Raw genomic sequence first — 16509 nt, forward strand, 5'->3', positions numbered from 1 at the left:
TATCTGAGTGGGAGTTCATTAAATAATTTGATTAGATGAACTTAATTATCATGAACATAGTCAAAAGGTCTTTACAAATTATGTCGTAGCTTACGCTTTAGTTCTACTAAAGATATGTTCCTAGAGAAAATTTAGTTGAAAGTTGACAGTAGCAATTATGCGGACTGGGTCCGTAAACTGAGGATTGTCCTCATTGCTGCACAGAAGGCTTATGTCCTTAATGCACCGCTCGGTGTGTTGAACCTTGAGCGTCGTCTGTAGATGTTGCGAAACATCTGACATACACGTTTAAAATTGTGGCACCAAAGACGTTTTTGAAACATCGCAGAACATATGAGATGTTCCAAAGACTGAAATTGGGATTTCAGACTAGTGCCCACGTCAAGAGGTATGAGACCTCTGACAAGTTTCTTAAGCCTGCAAACTAAGGGAGAAAAGCTCAATCGTTGAGCATGTGCTCGGATTGTCCGAGTACTACAATCGCTTGAATCGAGTGGGAGTTGTCTTCCAGATAAAAAAGATAGTGATGGTTCTCCATAGTCACTGCCACCAAGCTATTAGAGCTTCGTGATGAACTATAACATATCAGGGATAGACATGATGATCCTTGAGCAACTCGCGATGTTTGACACCGCAAAAGTAGAAATCAAGTAGGAGCATCAATTTTTGATGGTTAGTAAAACCACTAGTTTCAAGAAGGGCAAGAAGGGATACTTCATGAAACGGCAAATCAGTTGCTGCTCCAGCGAAGAAACCCAAGGTTGAACCCAAACCCGAGACTAAGTGCTTCTGTAATGAGGGGAACGGTCACTGAAGCAGAACTACCCTAGATACTTGGTAGATGAGAAGGCAGGCAAGGTCGACAGAAGTATATTAATGTGTACTTTACTAGTACTCCTAGTAGCACCAGGGTATTAGATACCGGTTCGGTTGCTAAGTGTTGGTAACTCGAAATAAAAGGCTACGGAATAAACGGAGACTAGCTAAAGGTGAGATGACGATATGTGTTGGAAGTGCTTCCAAGGTTGATGTGATCAAGCATCGCATGCTCCCTCTACCATCGAGATTGGTGTTAAACCTAAATAATTGTTATTTGGTGTTTGCGTCGAGCATAGACATGATTATCTTTATCGCAATACGGTTATTCATTTAAGGAGAATAATGGTTACTCTGTCTATTTGAATAATACCTTCAATGGTCTTGCACCTAAAATGAATGGTTTATTGAATCTCGATCGTAGTGATACACATGTTCATGCCAAAAGATATAAGATAGTAATGATAGTACCACATACTTGTGGCACTGCCACTTGAGTCATATTGGTATAAAACGCATGAAGAAGCTCCATGTTGATGGATCTTTGGACTCACTCGTTTTTTTAAAGATTGAGACATGCGAACCATGTCTATTAGTATATATGCATGAAGAAAGTCCATACAGATGGATCGTTTGGACTCACTTGATTTTGAATCACTTGAGACATGCAAATCATACCACATGGGCAAGATGACTGAAAGGCCTCGTTTTCAGTAAGATGGAACAAGAAAGCAACTTGTTGGAAGTAATACATTTTGATGTGTGCAGTCCAATGAGTGCTGAGGCATGCAGTGGATATCGTTATGTTCTTGCTTCACAGATGATTTGAGTAGATGCTGAGTATATTTACTTGATGAAACACAAGTCTGAATTATTGAAAGGTTCAAGTAATTTCAGAGTGAAGTTGAAGATCGTCGTGACAAGAGGATAAAATGTCTGTGATATGATCATAGAGATGAATATCTGAGTTACGAGTTTGGCACACAATTAAGAAATTGTGGAAATTGTTTCACGACTAATACCGCCTGGAACACCATAGTGTGATGGTGTGTCCGAACATCATAACTACACCCTATTGGATATGGTGCATACCATGATGTCTCTTATCGAATTACACTATCGTTTATGGGTTAGGCATTAGAGACAACCGCATTCACTTTAAATAGGGCACCACGCAATTCCGTTGAGACGACACCGTATGAACTATGGTTTAGAGAAACCTAAGCTGTCGTTTCTTAAAAGTTTGGGGCTGCGACGCTTATGTGAAAAAGTTTCAGGCTGATAAGCTCGAACCCAAAGCGGATAAATGCATCTTCATAGAATACCCAAAACAGTTGGGTATACCTCCTATTTCAGATCTGGAAGCAAAAGCGATTGTTTCTAGAAACGGGTCCTTTCTCGAGGAAAAGTTTCTCTCGAAAGAATTGAGTGGGAGGATGGTGGAGACTTGATGAGGTTATTGAACCATGACTTCAACTAGTGTGTAGCAGGGCACAGGAAGTTGTTCCTGTGGCACCTACACCAATTGAAGTGGAAGCTTATGATAGTGATCATGAAACTTCGGATCAAGTCACTACCAAACCTCGTAGGACGACAAGGATGCATGCTACTTCAGAGTGGTACGTAATCCTGTCTTGGAAGTCATGTTGCTAGACAAAAATGAACCTACGAGTTATGGAGAAGCGATGATGGGCCCGGATTCCGACGAATGGCGCGAGGCCATAAAATTCGAGAGAGGATCCATGTATAAAACAAAGTATAGACTTTGGAAGAACTACTTGATGGCCGTAAGGCTGTTGGGTGCAGATGGATTTTAAAAGGAAGACGGACAATGATGGTAAGTGTCACCATTAAGAAAGCTCGACTTGTCGTTAAGATGTTTTCCGACAAGTTCAAGGAGTTGACTACGATGAGATTTTCTCACTCGTAGCGATGCTAAGAGTCTGTTGGAATTATATTAGCAGTTACTGCATTATTTATGAAATCTTGCAGATAGGATGTCAAAAAAAACATTGTTTCCTCGATGATTTTCTTGAGGAAAGGTTGTATGTGATACAACCAGAAGGTTTTGTCAATCCTAAAAGATGCTAACAAGTAGGCATAGATCCAGCAATCCTTCTAAGGACTGGAGTAAGCATCTCGGAGTTGGAATGTACGCTTTGATGAGATGATCAAAGATTTTGGGTTTATGATAAACTTGTATTTCCAAAGAAGTGAGTGGGAGCACTATAGAATTTTTGATGAGTATATGTTGTTAACATATTGTTGATCAAAAATGATGTAGAATTTTTGGAAAGCATACAAAGTTATTTGAAAAATGTTTTTCAATGGAAAACCTGGATTAAGCTACTTGAACATTGAGCATCAAGATCTATAAGGATAGATCAAAAACGCTTAATAGTACTTTCAAATGAATACATACCGTGACAAGATTTTGAAGGAGGTCAAAATAGATCAGCAAAGAAGGAGTTCTTGGCTGTGTTACAAGGTGTGAGTATTGAGTAAGACTCAAGACCTGACCACGGCAGAAGAGAGAGAAAGGACGAAGGTCGTCCCCTATGCTTTAGACGTAGGCTCTAGAGTATGCTATCCTGTGTACCGCACCTGAAGTGTGCCTTGCCATGAGTCAGTCAAGGGGTACAAGAGTGATCCAGGAATGGATCACATGACAGCGGTCGAACTTACCCTTAGTAACTAGTGGACTAAGGAATTTTCTCGATTATGGAGGTGGTAAAAGAGTTCGTCGTAAAGGGTTACGTCGATGCAAACTTTGACACTAATCCGGATGACTCTGAGTAGTAAACCGGATTCGTATAGTAGAGCAGTTATTTGGAATAGCTCCAAGTAGCGCGTGGTAGCTGCATCTACAAGATGACATAGAGATTTGTAAAGCACACACGGATCTGGAAGGTTCAGACCCGTTGACTAAAAACCTCACTCACAAGCGAGATATGAACAAACCCCATGGGTGTTGGATTCATTACAATCACATAGTGATGTGAACTAGATTATTGACTCTAGTGCAAGTGGGAGACTGTTGGAAATATGCCCTAGAGGCAATAATAAAATGGTTATTATTGTATTCCCTTGTTCATGATAATTGCCTATTGTTCATGCTATAATTGTATTAACTGGAAACCATAATACATGTGTGAATACATAGACCACAACATGTCCCTAGTAAGCCTCTAGTTGACTAGCTCGTTGATCAACAGATGGTTATGGTTTCCTGACCATGGACATTGGATGTCATTGATAACGGGATCACATCATTAGGAGAATGATGTGATGGACAAGACCCAATCCTAAGCATAGCACAAGATCGTGTAGTTCGTTTGCTAAGAGCTTTTCTAATGTCAAGTATCGTTTCCTTAGACCATGAGATTGTGCAACTCCCGGATACCGTAGGAATGCTTTGGGTGTACCAAACGTCACAACGTAACTGGGTGGCTATAAAGGTGCACTACAGGTATCTCCGAAAGTGTCTGTTGGGTTGGCACGAATCGAGACTGGGATTTGTCACTCCGTATGACGGAGAGGTATCTCTGGGCCCACTCGGTAATGCATCATCATAATGAGCTCAATGTGACTAAGGAGTTAGCCACGGGATCATGCGTTATGGAACGAGTAAAGAGACTTGCCGGTAACAAGATTGAACGAGGTATTGGGATACCGACGATCGAATATCGGGCAAGTAACATGCCGATAGACAAAGGGAATTGTATACGGGATTGATTGAATCCCCGACATCGTGGTTCATCCGATGAGATCATCGTGGAACATGTGGGAGCCAATATGGGTATCCAGATCCCGCTATTGGTTATTGGCCGGAGAGGTGTCTCGGTCATGTCTGCATGGTTCCCGAACCCGTAGGGTCTACACACTTAAGGTTCGGTGACGCTAGAGTTGTTATGGGAAATAGTATGTGGTTACCGAAGGTTGTTCGGAGTCCCGGATGAGATCCCGGACATCACGAGGAGTTCCGGAATGGTCCGGCGGTGAAGATCGATATATTGGACGAAGGGTATTGGAGTCCGGAAGTGTTCCGGGGGTACCAGGCTATGGCCAGCATGACCGAAAGGTGTTTCGGGAGCCCCGGCAAGTGTTGCAGGGCCTCATGGGCCAAAGGGGAAGGGGCAAACCAGCCCACTAAGGGGTGGTGCGCCCCCCACACCCTTTCCCACGTTACTTGGGGAGGTGGGGCGCCTCCACCTGGCTTGGGAGGCAAGCCTCCACCTGCTTGGCTTGGGGGGCAAGTCTCCCTAGGATTTTCCCTAGGGAGATCCAATCTGCTTGGCCGCCGCCCCCTAGGGGAAACCCTAGGGCGCCTCCCCCTCTCCCCTTGCCCCTATATATAGTGGAGGGGTGGGAGGGCAGCCGCACCTCTTCCCTGGCGCAGCCCTCCCTCCTCATACACCTCCTCCTCCTCCTCCTCCGTAGTGCTTAGCGAAGCTCTGCCGGAGAACCACGAGCTCCATTGCCACCACGCCGTCGTGCTGCTGGAGTTCTCCCTCAACTTCTCCTCTCCCCTTGCTAGATCAAGAAGGAGGAGACGTCCCCGGGCTATACGTGTGTTGAACGCGGAGGCGCCATCCGTTCGGCGCTAGATCGGATCTTCCGCGATTTGAATCGCTGCGAGTACGACTCCATCAACCGCGTTCTTGTAACGCTTCCGCTTAGCGATCTTCAAGGGTATGAAGATGCACTCCCTCTCTCTCATTGCTAGCATCTCCTAGATTGATCTTGGTGACACGTAGGAAAATTTTGAATTATTGCTACGTTACCCAACAGAACGGAAGGCAATAAAGTGGTCGATGATTAACACAAAGCATCGAGGGCAAGGATGGTATCTCTCAACATGGATTCAATCGATATCCTTGAAGAGCTCGAAATGTTGATGATGATCATGTCACATTTGTCGAGAGGTTTCATGAAGATATAATCGCTCATCGACAACATCAAGCAAAAGAAAGGATGGAGCGAAAAGTTATTGAAACCACGGATATGACACAAACTCGGAATCAAGCTAGTTGTTCAAGGCAAAATGATATGATGAGGAAAATCAACATAAGCTTAGCTCATCGTCGAAAATTGTGCTCCGAGAAGGACCAGGTAGCACAGTAAAAAGTTTGCACGATAATGATATAGCCGATAAGGCTAGGAATGACTTGAAGGATTATTAAACTCGTAAGCAATGTAAATTACTTAGAGTTATTGAATCGGAGTGCGGAATCGACTCACTTATCGGTGTTCTTGAGTGACTAATAACTCAGAACCTGGGGGAATCTGAAATCGGTGAGAAGCAATACTAGATGAAGACTCGTAGGAAGCAACACAGTTCTCGAGATACCAGAGGGTAATGCTTGAGGAAGATCAAAATAAAGGTTGTGGAGGTGTATCGATCAACAAAAGACAAGTGTTTTAACTTGTCTGAGAAATGGAATCAAGGAGAAAATATGGTCGGAACCATGATTGCAAAGGATCAATACACAGATACCAGACGATATCATATCAAGGAAAAAGTTATTATTACAAGAAGCTTCTATCATAGGATCTACATCGTGTCCATGGGCATGAACACAAAGTTCAAGGTCGACTCCCACTTCTCCAATGCATAACCTTTCATTCACTTCTCATTTTTCGAAGAAGTTGTAATGTTTAAATTTTATCTAGCAAAACTCCAGAAGAGTATGACTCGTGATAGCTCTCGGGTTTACCCGGATCTGGAAAGGCATAGGTTCAACCCTTAGGGTCATCTTGGGAACATATACCACAAGCTTCAATAGTAAATAACACAAGCTCGATAGTAGAGCATGGGTGACAAAAGGAGAGGATACAATTTACCGAAGGCATTATGTATCAGGGAAAGAACTTCTCAAGGTTTTTGTATACGAAGGACACTGTCGGATGATATTTCAACAAAGGTTCCAACAGTCCATAGCGGAGCTGATGTGAGTATCGGCACACAACCAGAGGAAGAAAGAATGCAAAGGCATCAGATTATGGCAATATCTGTATACTTCGAAGTTTTAAAATCAAAGAAATTATGAATACCAGATCGGTGTATCGGAATCAGATGCCTTGATCAATTACGAGTAAGTTGAGTAGACTTAGAGGCACCATCAGTCAATGTTTGATTGGCGGAAAACCAGCTCATATCTGGAATGACGTCTGAGCCAGAAAGACAATTCCTAAGGATCGGGTGATGATTGTGAGCAATCACACACGTATTGAATCGAGAGACTCAAGGTGATAATGACAAAGGACGTCAAAGAATATTGCTAGGCATATGAAATTAACCACAATGCAGCAGGCAACTATTTGCCGAGTAATAGCGGGCAGAGGATTATCAAAAGATCAGATAGTATTTCAATGTGTCTTGTAAATCATATAAACAACGGGGGAAGAGCGGATACTCGGTAAGGGCGAGAAATTATCCATACGAGTATTCAGGTGGCAAGGAACTGCAAGGCAGTAGGCACAAAATATTCTCGAAACAATAGAGAGAATTTCGGGGTATCTTGTAATAACAAGATCAACTGGGAAACATTGTATGAATGGCGAGTATACATGGTTATCCATAGGAGTTTATCGATGGAAAGGAATTGCAAAAGCAATGAACACAAGTTCTCGGGTTAACAGCGGAGAGTGTCTTCAGGGTCTTCACGTGCAGCAGACGATCATCAGTAAAAAGGGGCTCTCCGGGTGAAAGTGATAACGAGATCCTAATGTTAGATTTAGCAAAATTCATTTAACCCGAATAGGAGAGAGATCAGAGTCCCAGAGTAAAGGTCGAGGAGTAAAAGATCCTAGTACCACCCAATGGCGACGTGGGCCCGTAAGCCACACAACCATGTTAGTAAAAGTTTTTCAATGACTAGACTCGACTTCGGCCAAGGAGTTGGAAGGGGGAATTCCTACAGGCAGTCGGCTCTGATACCAACTTGTGACGCCCCCGATTAAATCGTACACTAATCATGCACGCAAACGTGTACGATCAAGATCAGGGACTCACGGGAAGATATCACAACACAACTCTAAAACATAAATAAGTCATACAAGCATCATAATACAAGCCAGGGGCCTCAAGGGCTCGAATACGAGTGCTCGATCATAGACGAGTCAGCGGAAGCAACAATATCTGAGTACAAACATAAGTTAAACAAGTTTGCCTTAAGAAGGCTAGCACAAACTGGGATACAGATCGAAAGAGGCGCAGGCCTCCTGCCTGGGATCCTCCTAACTACTCCTGGTCGTCGTCAGCGGCCTGCACATAGTAGTAGGCACCTCCGGTGTAGTAGGAGTCGTCGTCGACGGTGGCGTCTGGCTCCTGGGCTCCAGCATCTGGTTGTGACAACCAGGTAGAAGGGAAAGGGGGAAAAGAGGGAGAAAAGCAACCGTGAGTACTCATCCAAAGTACTCGCAAGCAAAGAGCTACACTACATATGCATGGGTATATGTGTAAAGGGCCATATCGGTGGACTGAACTGCAGAATGCCAGAATAAGAGGGGAATAGCTAATCCTGTCGAAGACTACGCTTCTGGCCACCTCCATCTTGCAGCATGTAGAAGAGAGTAGATGGTAAGTTCACCAAGTAGCATCCCATAGCATAATCCTACCCGGCGATCCCCTCCTCGTCGCCCTGTTAGAGAGCGATCACCGGGTTGTATCTGGCACTTGGAAGGGTGTGTTTTATTAAGTATCCGGTTCTAGTTGTCATAAGGTCAAGGTACAACTCCGGGTCGTCCTTTTATCGAGGGACACGGCTATTCGAATAGATAAACTTCCCTGCAGGGGTGCACCACATAACCCAACACGCTCGATCCCATTTGGCCGGACACACTTTTCTGGGTCATGCCCGGCCGCGGAAGATCAACACGTCGCAGCCCCACCTAGGCACAACAGAGAGGTCAGCACGCCGGTCAAAATCCTATGGCGCGGGGGTCTGGGCCCATCGCCCATTGCACACCTGCATGTTGCGAGGGCGGCCGGAAGCAGACCTAGCCTAGCAGGCGTTCCAGTCCAATCCGGCGCGCGCCGCTCCGTCGCTGATGTCAAGAAGGCTTCGGCTGATACCACGACGTCGAGTGCCCATAACTGTTCCCGCGTAGTTGGTTAGTGCGTATAGACCAAATGGCCAGACTCAGATCAAATACCAAGATCTCGTTAAGCGTGTTATTTTTAAGTATCCGCAGACGCCGACCAGGGCCAGGCCCACCTCTCTCCTAGGTGGTCTCAACGTGCCCTGTCGCTCCGCCACAAAGTAACAGTCGGGGGCCGTCAGGAACCCAGGCCCACCTCTACCGGGATGGAGCCACCTGTCCTTTCAGCCCCCTCATCAGAATCACTTGCGGGTACTCAACGAGCTGACCCGACTTTAGTCACCACATGTGTCATGTATATAAAGTATAAAGTATATACCCGTAATCACCTCCCTAGTGATCACGGCCCGATAGTATAGCATGGCAGACGGACAAGAGTGTAGGGCCACTGATGGAACACTAGCATCCTATACTAAGCAGTAGGATAGCAGGTAAGGGTAACAACTGTAGCAACAATGACAGGCTATGCATCAGAATAGGATTAACCGAAAGCAGTAACATGCTACACTACTCTAATGCAAGCAGTATAGAGAAGAATAGGCGATATCTGGTGATCAAGGGGGGGGGGGCTTGCCTGGTTGCTCTGGCAAGAAGGGTTCGTCGTTGATGTAGTCGATCACAGGGGTACCGGCAGCGGTCCCGGGGTCTACCGGAAAGAAGTAACGGATGGGAACACAATAAATAACAGAGCAATCAAAGCATAACATGTCAATACGCGGTGCTAGGTGTGCCCTGACGCGGTAGGAGGTGATACCGACGAAGGGGGGAAACATCCGGGGAAGTATTCTCGGTGTTTCGCGTTTTCGGACAGATGAACCTGAGGGGGATTGTTGCACGTTTGCTATGCTAGGGATATGTGGTGGACGAACTGGCTGCGTATTCGGATTCGTCTCGTCGTTCTGAGCAACTTTCATGTATAAAGTTTTTCCATCCGAGTTGCGGATTATTTTATATTAATTTTTAAAGTTTTAAATCATTTTCTAGAATTAACAGATTATTTTAATTCAAAATTGCATTTATGACGTCAGCATGACATCAGCAGTCAACTCTGACTGTTAACTGGTCAAACTGACACGTGGGTCCTACTGGTCGTAGACTCGAGTTAGCTAACCCGGGTTAATTAGTTTAACTAATTGATTAGGTTAACTAATCTTAATTAGTTTGGTTAAACAATTAATCAACTTAATTAATTGATTAATTAATTATTAATTTTACTAATTTTTTCATTTTTGTTTCTTTTTTTAACGTTCTGGGCAGCGGGCCCCGTTTGGCAATGGCCCAGAGGCCATAGCGGGCACGGGCGCTAACGGGCACAAGGGTCCGGGCGCCCGTGTGGCGGATCGGGGCGGGTCCGGACAACGGCCGCGGCTAGGTAGCCGGCAGCGGCGGGCGCCCGGGAGGTGGTGAGCGTGGCGAGGCAGGGCGTGGTTGGGAGCCGCTGTGAGGCGAGGCTTGCGCAGGCAGGGAAAGCGGGCACGGAGTGGGGTGAGCAGGGGAGGCGCAACGCGAGGGAGGCACGGCGAGCGGTCGGCCGGCTACGAGCGAGCCACGACGACGAGGACAGGGGCTGGGCGACGATGCACGGGACGCAGGCACGGGCGCGGTGACCGCTCGGAGCTCGCGGCTCCGGTCAGGAGCACGAGCGACGGCCTATGGCGGTGAATCGAGGAGGGGAGAGGGGGAACGGCCATGGGAGCTCACAGAGGAGGTCGGGGACGCAGTAGAGGGAGCCGGAGCTTTCCGGTGGTGACAGATCCAACGGCAAGGTGTCGTGGCCGAGGTGGAGGACGACGGGTCGATGGCGGCGCCTGGCATGCGTCTGTGCTGTGGAGGGCGGAGGTGCTGAAGGAGAGCGAGGGGGAGGGAGCTCGGGCGTCGAGGACGGGTGCTCGCGGCAGGGAGCCCACCATCCGGAGCGACGGCATGGTCGGGTGCAGCGCGAGGGGCGTCCAGGTCGGGGAGGGAACGAAGGAGGTGACGCGGTTGGGGCGGCAGTGACGGGGCGGTGTAGGTGAGGTGGTGCCGGTGTAGGGGCGCCGTAGGGCGCGGTCGGCGGGGTGGATGGCACCCCCGATCCAGATCGGGATCGAGGGGTGGGGTAGACGAGGGATGAGAGATCGGGGAGTGGGGATAGTGGGGGTTGTGCGCTAGGGTTTCTGGGTGCCAGGGGGTTAGTAGTGGGGGGGTTTGGGCCGGCCTGGTGGGGGTGGCCGACTGGGTTGAGATGGGCCGAGGCCCATGGGAGGTGGGGGGTCTATCCTTTTGATTTTTTTTGTTTTTCTTTTATCTTTCAATTTCTTTTCTGTTTATTTCATCTTTCAAATTGTTTTAGTTTTGTAAAACATATAGTTAGCTCCTAAATTAGTAATAGTAATTATACCACTGCCACAATTAACTTGGCACCTAAATATAATAGTTTGTAATTGTTTATCATTTTAAAAGCATTTAAATATTTGTTTTTGCTACTGCTTTACTCATTTTAGAGTATTGAGACATTTTATAAAAGTGTGGTTTCTCTGTCATAATTACCTATGCATTATTTGGCTCTCCCCAAACATTTTAGTTTTAATGTTTGAAAACTTTTACCGTTTGACTTGATTTTGAATTTAAATTTGAATCGGTTTCAAACGCGAGATTAGGAACAATAACCGTGGTGACGTGGCATCATTAACAGAGATTTACTCTAGCTTAATTATCCGGGCGTCACAGAGGGGAGGGGGGGTCCCGACCACCCTCCGCCCCCTGCTCGGCCTCGCGCTACCACATTGCTGCGTGCTAGGTTTTGACAGGACGCAATGCAATTATTCTGTTTCCACCCCCACCGCACGCACCCCAGAGCCACACCCCTAAGATAGATAGTGGGGTCACGGATGTGACGGACTTGCCTCCGCATGCGACGACGCGGCACGCCGCGTCGTCGCCTGCTCCGGCTCGTTCCTGTCTCGGCCTCGCATGGGAGGGGAGGGGTGGTCCCTCCCCCCCTGCTCGGCCTCGCGCTACCGCATTGCTGCACGCTAGGTTTTAATAGGACACAATGCGGTTATTCTATTTCCACCCCCACCGCACGCACCCAGAGCCACACCCCTAAGATAGATAGTGGGGTCACGGATGTGACGGACTCGCCTCCGCATGCGACGAGACGGCACGCCGCGTCGTCGCCTGCTCCGGCTCGTTCCTATCTCGGCCTCGCAGGGGGAGGGGGGGTCGACCCCCCCTCCCCCCTGCTCGGCCTCGCGCTACCGCATTGCTGCGCGCTAGGTTTTGACAGGACGCAATGCGGTTATTCTGTTTCCACCCCCACCGCACTCACCCCAGAGCCACACCCCTAAAGATAGATAGTGGGGTCACGGATGTGACGGACTCGGCTCCGCATGCGACGACGCGGCATGCCGCGTCGTCGCCTGCTCCGGCTCGTTCCTGTCTCAGCCTCGCAGGGGGAGGGGAGGGGGACATGACGCAATGCGGTTATCAATGATTAGAAAAATTTAAATCCAAAAAAATTTATCAACAATTACTGATGAAGTTCAAGTGTTAAAAACACAAAAGTTCGGGGGTTTGAAAAAACATCAAATGAACATGTAAAAAACAAATTACACAGAAGCAAAAATATCGTAAGTTCAGGTTAAACACATACTACAGTTCTACCACTGTTCGAAGTATGCAAACATGTTACAAAAAAATAAAAAGGTATGCATGCATATTTGGAAATAATCCCATAGTTGCCCACGGAACAAACTCAAACCCAAATTCAAAAATTGATAATTACAAAAAAAAGAAAAAAAATATAGAGCGCGATGCTGCACCGCCTTGCAATTTGGAAACCAGGAAGTTCAATCACTGGTACCATAGAAGTCCAACTTCTACCACAGAACACGGAAGATCCAAAAAAACTAATCCCGAAGACAGAATAAATATACAAAAGAGGATCCGTGTGTCTATGGACCAACTCCACATTTACATATATGAGTACTCTGAAAAACAAAACAAAACGTACACAAAATTTTTATAACAACACCAACCGAACAGATCGTATTGCAACATCACCTAAAAAACATGCATAAAAAATGATGGAAGTTCTAGCACAGAAGGTGCAGAAGTCCAACTTGTAAGATAGATAGTAGAATCATTGAAAAAATACACGCTATCGAATTTGTTTTTCAGATTTAATCACTAGACAAACTCAAAACCAATTCAAAAAATGGAAAATTACAAAAAAAAGCAAATAAATATAGAGCACAATGTTGTACCGCCTTCCAACATGGAAACACATAAGTTCAATCACTGATACAATAGAAGTCCAGCTTCTACTACAGACCTTGGGAATAAGAAGTTCAAAGAGTGATGATATAGAAGTCCGGGGTTATCTAAAACCTCGAACTAGCATACAGAAGTTCAGGATAGTTAATAACTGAAGTCCAAAAAACTATTAGATAACGAGGACATACTAGAAAAAAATAAAATATATATATGCATATCCATCGGCCAAACAATTCAATGGTTGCTCATGTGACTCAGTCATAAAATGAAAACCAATGCAAGAATGAAAAATGACATTAAAAAGGAAAGAAATACAGAGGACTTGCTGCATAACCTTGCAAAATAAAGGAAAATTAGAAGTTCAGGTATGAACAACGCAGAAGTACAGCTTGTACGACGACCACTAGATGACACAGAAAACACGAACGAACGAATCCGCCCGAAGCATAAAATCGTCTGCGCCTGATTAGAACACGTCCGCACACCCTTTTAAATGATCTGCCAACTACCTTTCTACAAGAAAAATGACCAGAGGGCAAATCCAAAAACCGCAAAAAAAACCGTGCAACTGCCGCAGGAGTGCCAACATCAAAACACCAGAAATCAAACAGTATAGACCCTCTCGATGGAAATTGACGACGTAGTAAGCCTTGAATTTAACTATAGTACGCAAATCAGCAAGCAAACTTGACAGGAAAACAAGAAATCGCCGATGGCGGAGGATGCATCTCGGGCGGATGAAGAACAGGGCCGGTTTCAAAATCATTTGAAATAACAAAAAATTGTGCAACAAAATCGTACAAAAACACAATTTCCATCATGCCAGAGCTTCGACAACACCCACAGCATGCATTAAACTCGCAACAGACGCAAGTTCATCATGATCCGAGAGCAAATCCGCCAATGAGCGTGATTCCTATTTAGAACGCGCGTTTAGTTGCTAAAAACGTGTCCACATTACACTTACATCACAAACAACACGAATGATCAGAAAAACTCACGGTAGAAGGCACGGTTGCGAAGATAGCCCGAAGGTCGAGTTCGTACAGAGGGAAGTTCAGGCCAGTTACTCAGGCAGTTCAGGTTGTGATCAGAATATTATTCTGATCCCGTGATCAGAATAGTGTTTATGTATATATATATATATATATATATATATATATATATGAGGAGGGGGCGCCTAGCACACACCAGACAACATCTATTCCTAGCCGTGTGTGGCGCCCCTCTCCACAGTTTACGCCTCTGGTCATATCATCATAGTGCTTAGGCGAAGCCCTGCGCGGATCACATCACCATCACCGTCACCATGCCGTCGTGCTGACGGAACTCATCTACTTCCTTGACACCTTGCTGGATCAAGGGGGCGAGGGATGTCATCGCACTAAACGTGTGCAAAACTCGGAGGTGCCATATGTTCAGTACTTGATCGGTCGGAGCTAGAAGAAGTTCGACTACATCAACCGCGTTGTCAAACGCTTCCGCTTTCGGTCTACGAGGGTACATGGACACACTCTTCCCCCCTCGTTGCTATGCATCTCCTAGATAGATCTTGCGTGAGTGTAGGATTTTTTTTGAAATTGCATGCTACGTTTCCCAACAGTTGTCGGTGGTCCGCGAGCTGCCGCGATCAATGACCATCGGTGGTACGACATTGTTCAATCCAAAATCACAAAAACTGGCCTAACTTTCAATACGAGTAAAACATCAAATAGTGTTATTCACCTATTAATTTGCATCAATTTATGTTCCATGTACACAAGGAATCTCGACACGAAAAGGACAAGAAAATAATATGCAACATGTAAGAGAAGAAAGGCTTGCCATGGATGTTGGAGTAAAATGCCTCTGAACTTAGCACAAGACCTATGAGTTCTCTCAAAAAATGTGTTTGTAAAACATCAACGACCATCGGTGCTACGACATTGTTCAATGCAAAATCACAAAAAACTGACCTAACTTTCAATATGAGTAAAGCATCAAATAATGTTATTCACCTATTAATTTGCATCAATTTATGTTCCATACACACAAGGAATCTCGACACAAAAAGGATAAGAAAATACTATGCAACATACAAGAGAAGAAAGGCATATATTATGTAGAACATTACATGGAGCACATTATAAAGCCATATCATTCAATGTCCTTCGTTGTGTTGTAACAAATCTTCTCTTTAGGGCATCCCCAATGCTTGTCTCTTAGCATGGTTTCATATAAAAATGTTGAGGCGACACAATAATTAAATAAGAAAGAGGGGCGTTGTATGTTAGTGAAGATACGACTCTTAGCTTGTTTCCCTATGTCCGGTGTAGCTTCTTGTCCTATGTTTTTTCTTCCCTTCTAATAAACGGCCACAATGTTGAGACACAAACATAATACCTAAACCAACTAAATACAAAATCACTTATATACAACACCTAAAAGACATTGGGAGTGCCCACAATGCATTGGCTCTTAGCATGTCATTCTAGGTGATGACAAAAAGAATACTTCCTCTGTCTGGATTTATTAGGCCCCCTCACATTTTGCGCTAGTCTAACCATACATGTGCATAACAAAATATGAGTTATATGCAGCAAAAAGACATGAGTTATATTTAGCCGCATAGTACTTCTTGAACACAAAAATTACACACAGATGATCGCAATCATGATGGACACTCATGTGATCTAATCTTGAAAGCACAAAAAGAGATCTTGCTACATAGTACTTATACGAACCCACAACCTAGAGGGTGGACTACTCACACCTCATGTGAGAGCAGTGGGGAGGCATAGTTGATGAAGATGTCGATGTACTCCAAACTGGGAAGATAATTCCAATAGGCTACGCCTGGAATCACGACTATCTTGCTATGGTGGCAATATAGAAATTCTTCTTAATTAGGTTAGTGATCACACGGTTTATATAAGCCAGGCACGAATACCCAAGGTCAAGGGATCCTGTCCGCCCCACACACTATAAGGGCACACCCTAGGGCCTCGCTATACCAAGGTCCACATGGGACCCACAAGACCCCCTGGCTCCATCTTTTGAAAGTTTTCCAAAGTTTTTAGGGTTTGGGAGGCATTAACATGCAATACTTCCCTTCTGGCAATAATTAGTAGGTTAGTCCAATGAATATTGAAATATTTAATAAAAGAAGTTGACAAAAAAACTTGAAAAATTATGGATACGCTTTAGAACATATCAACAATTGACTCCCATAATGAAAAACGGTACACATTTTACATTTAGCATAAGGGGGATCCTCAGCTTAGGATGCATCAACACCCTTGACTAATATACTATCTATGGTTGAATCCCCAATGGAACACCCAACTGTTATTG

Source organism: Aegilops tauschii, chromosome 6 (genome assembly GCF_002575655.3).
Source record: "Aegilops tauschii subsp. strangulata cultivar AL8/78 chromosome 6, Aet v6.0, whole genome shotgun sequence".
NCBI lineage: Eukaryota > Viridiplantae > Streptophyta > Magnoliopsida > Poales > Poaceae > Aegilops > Aegilops tauschii.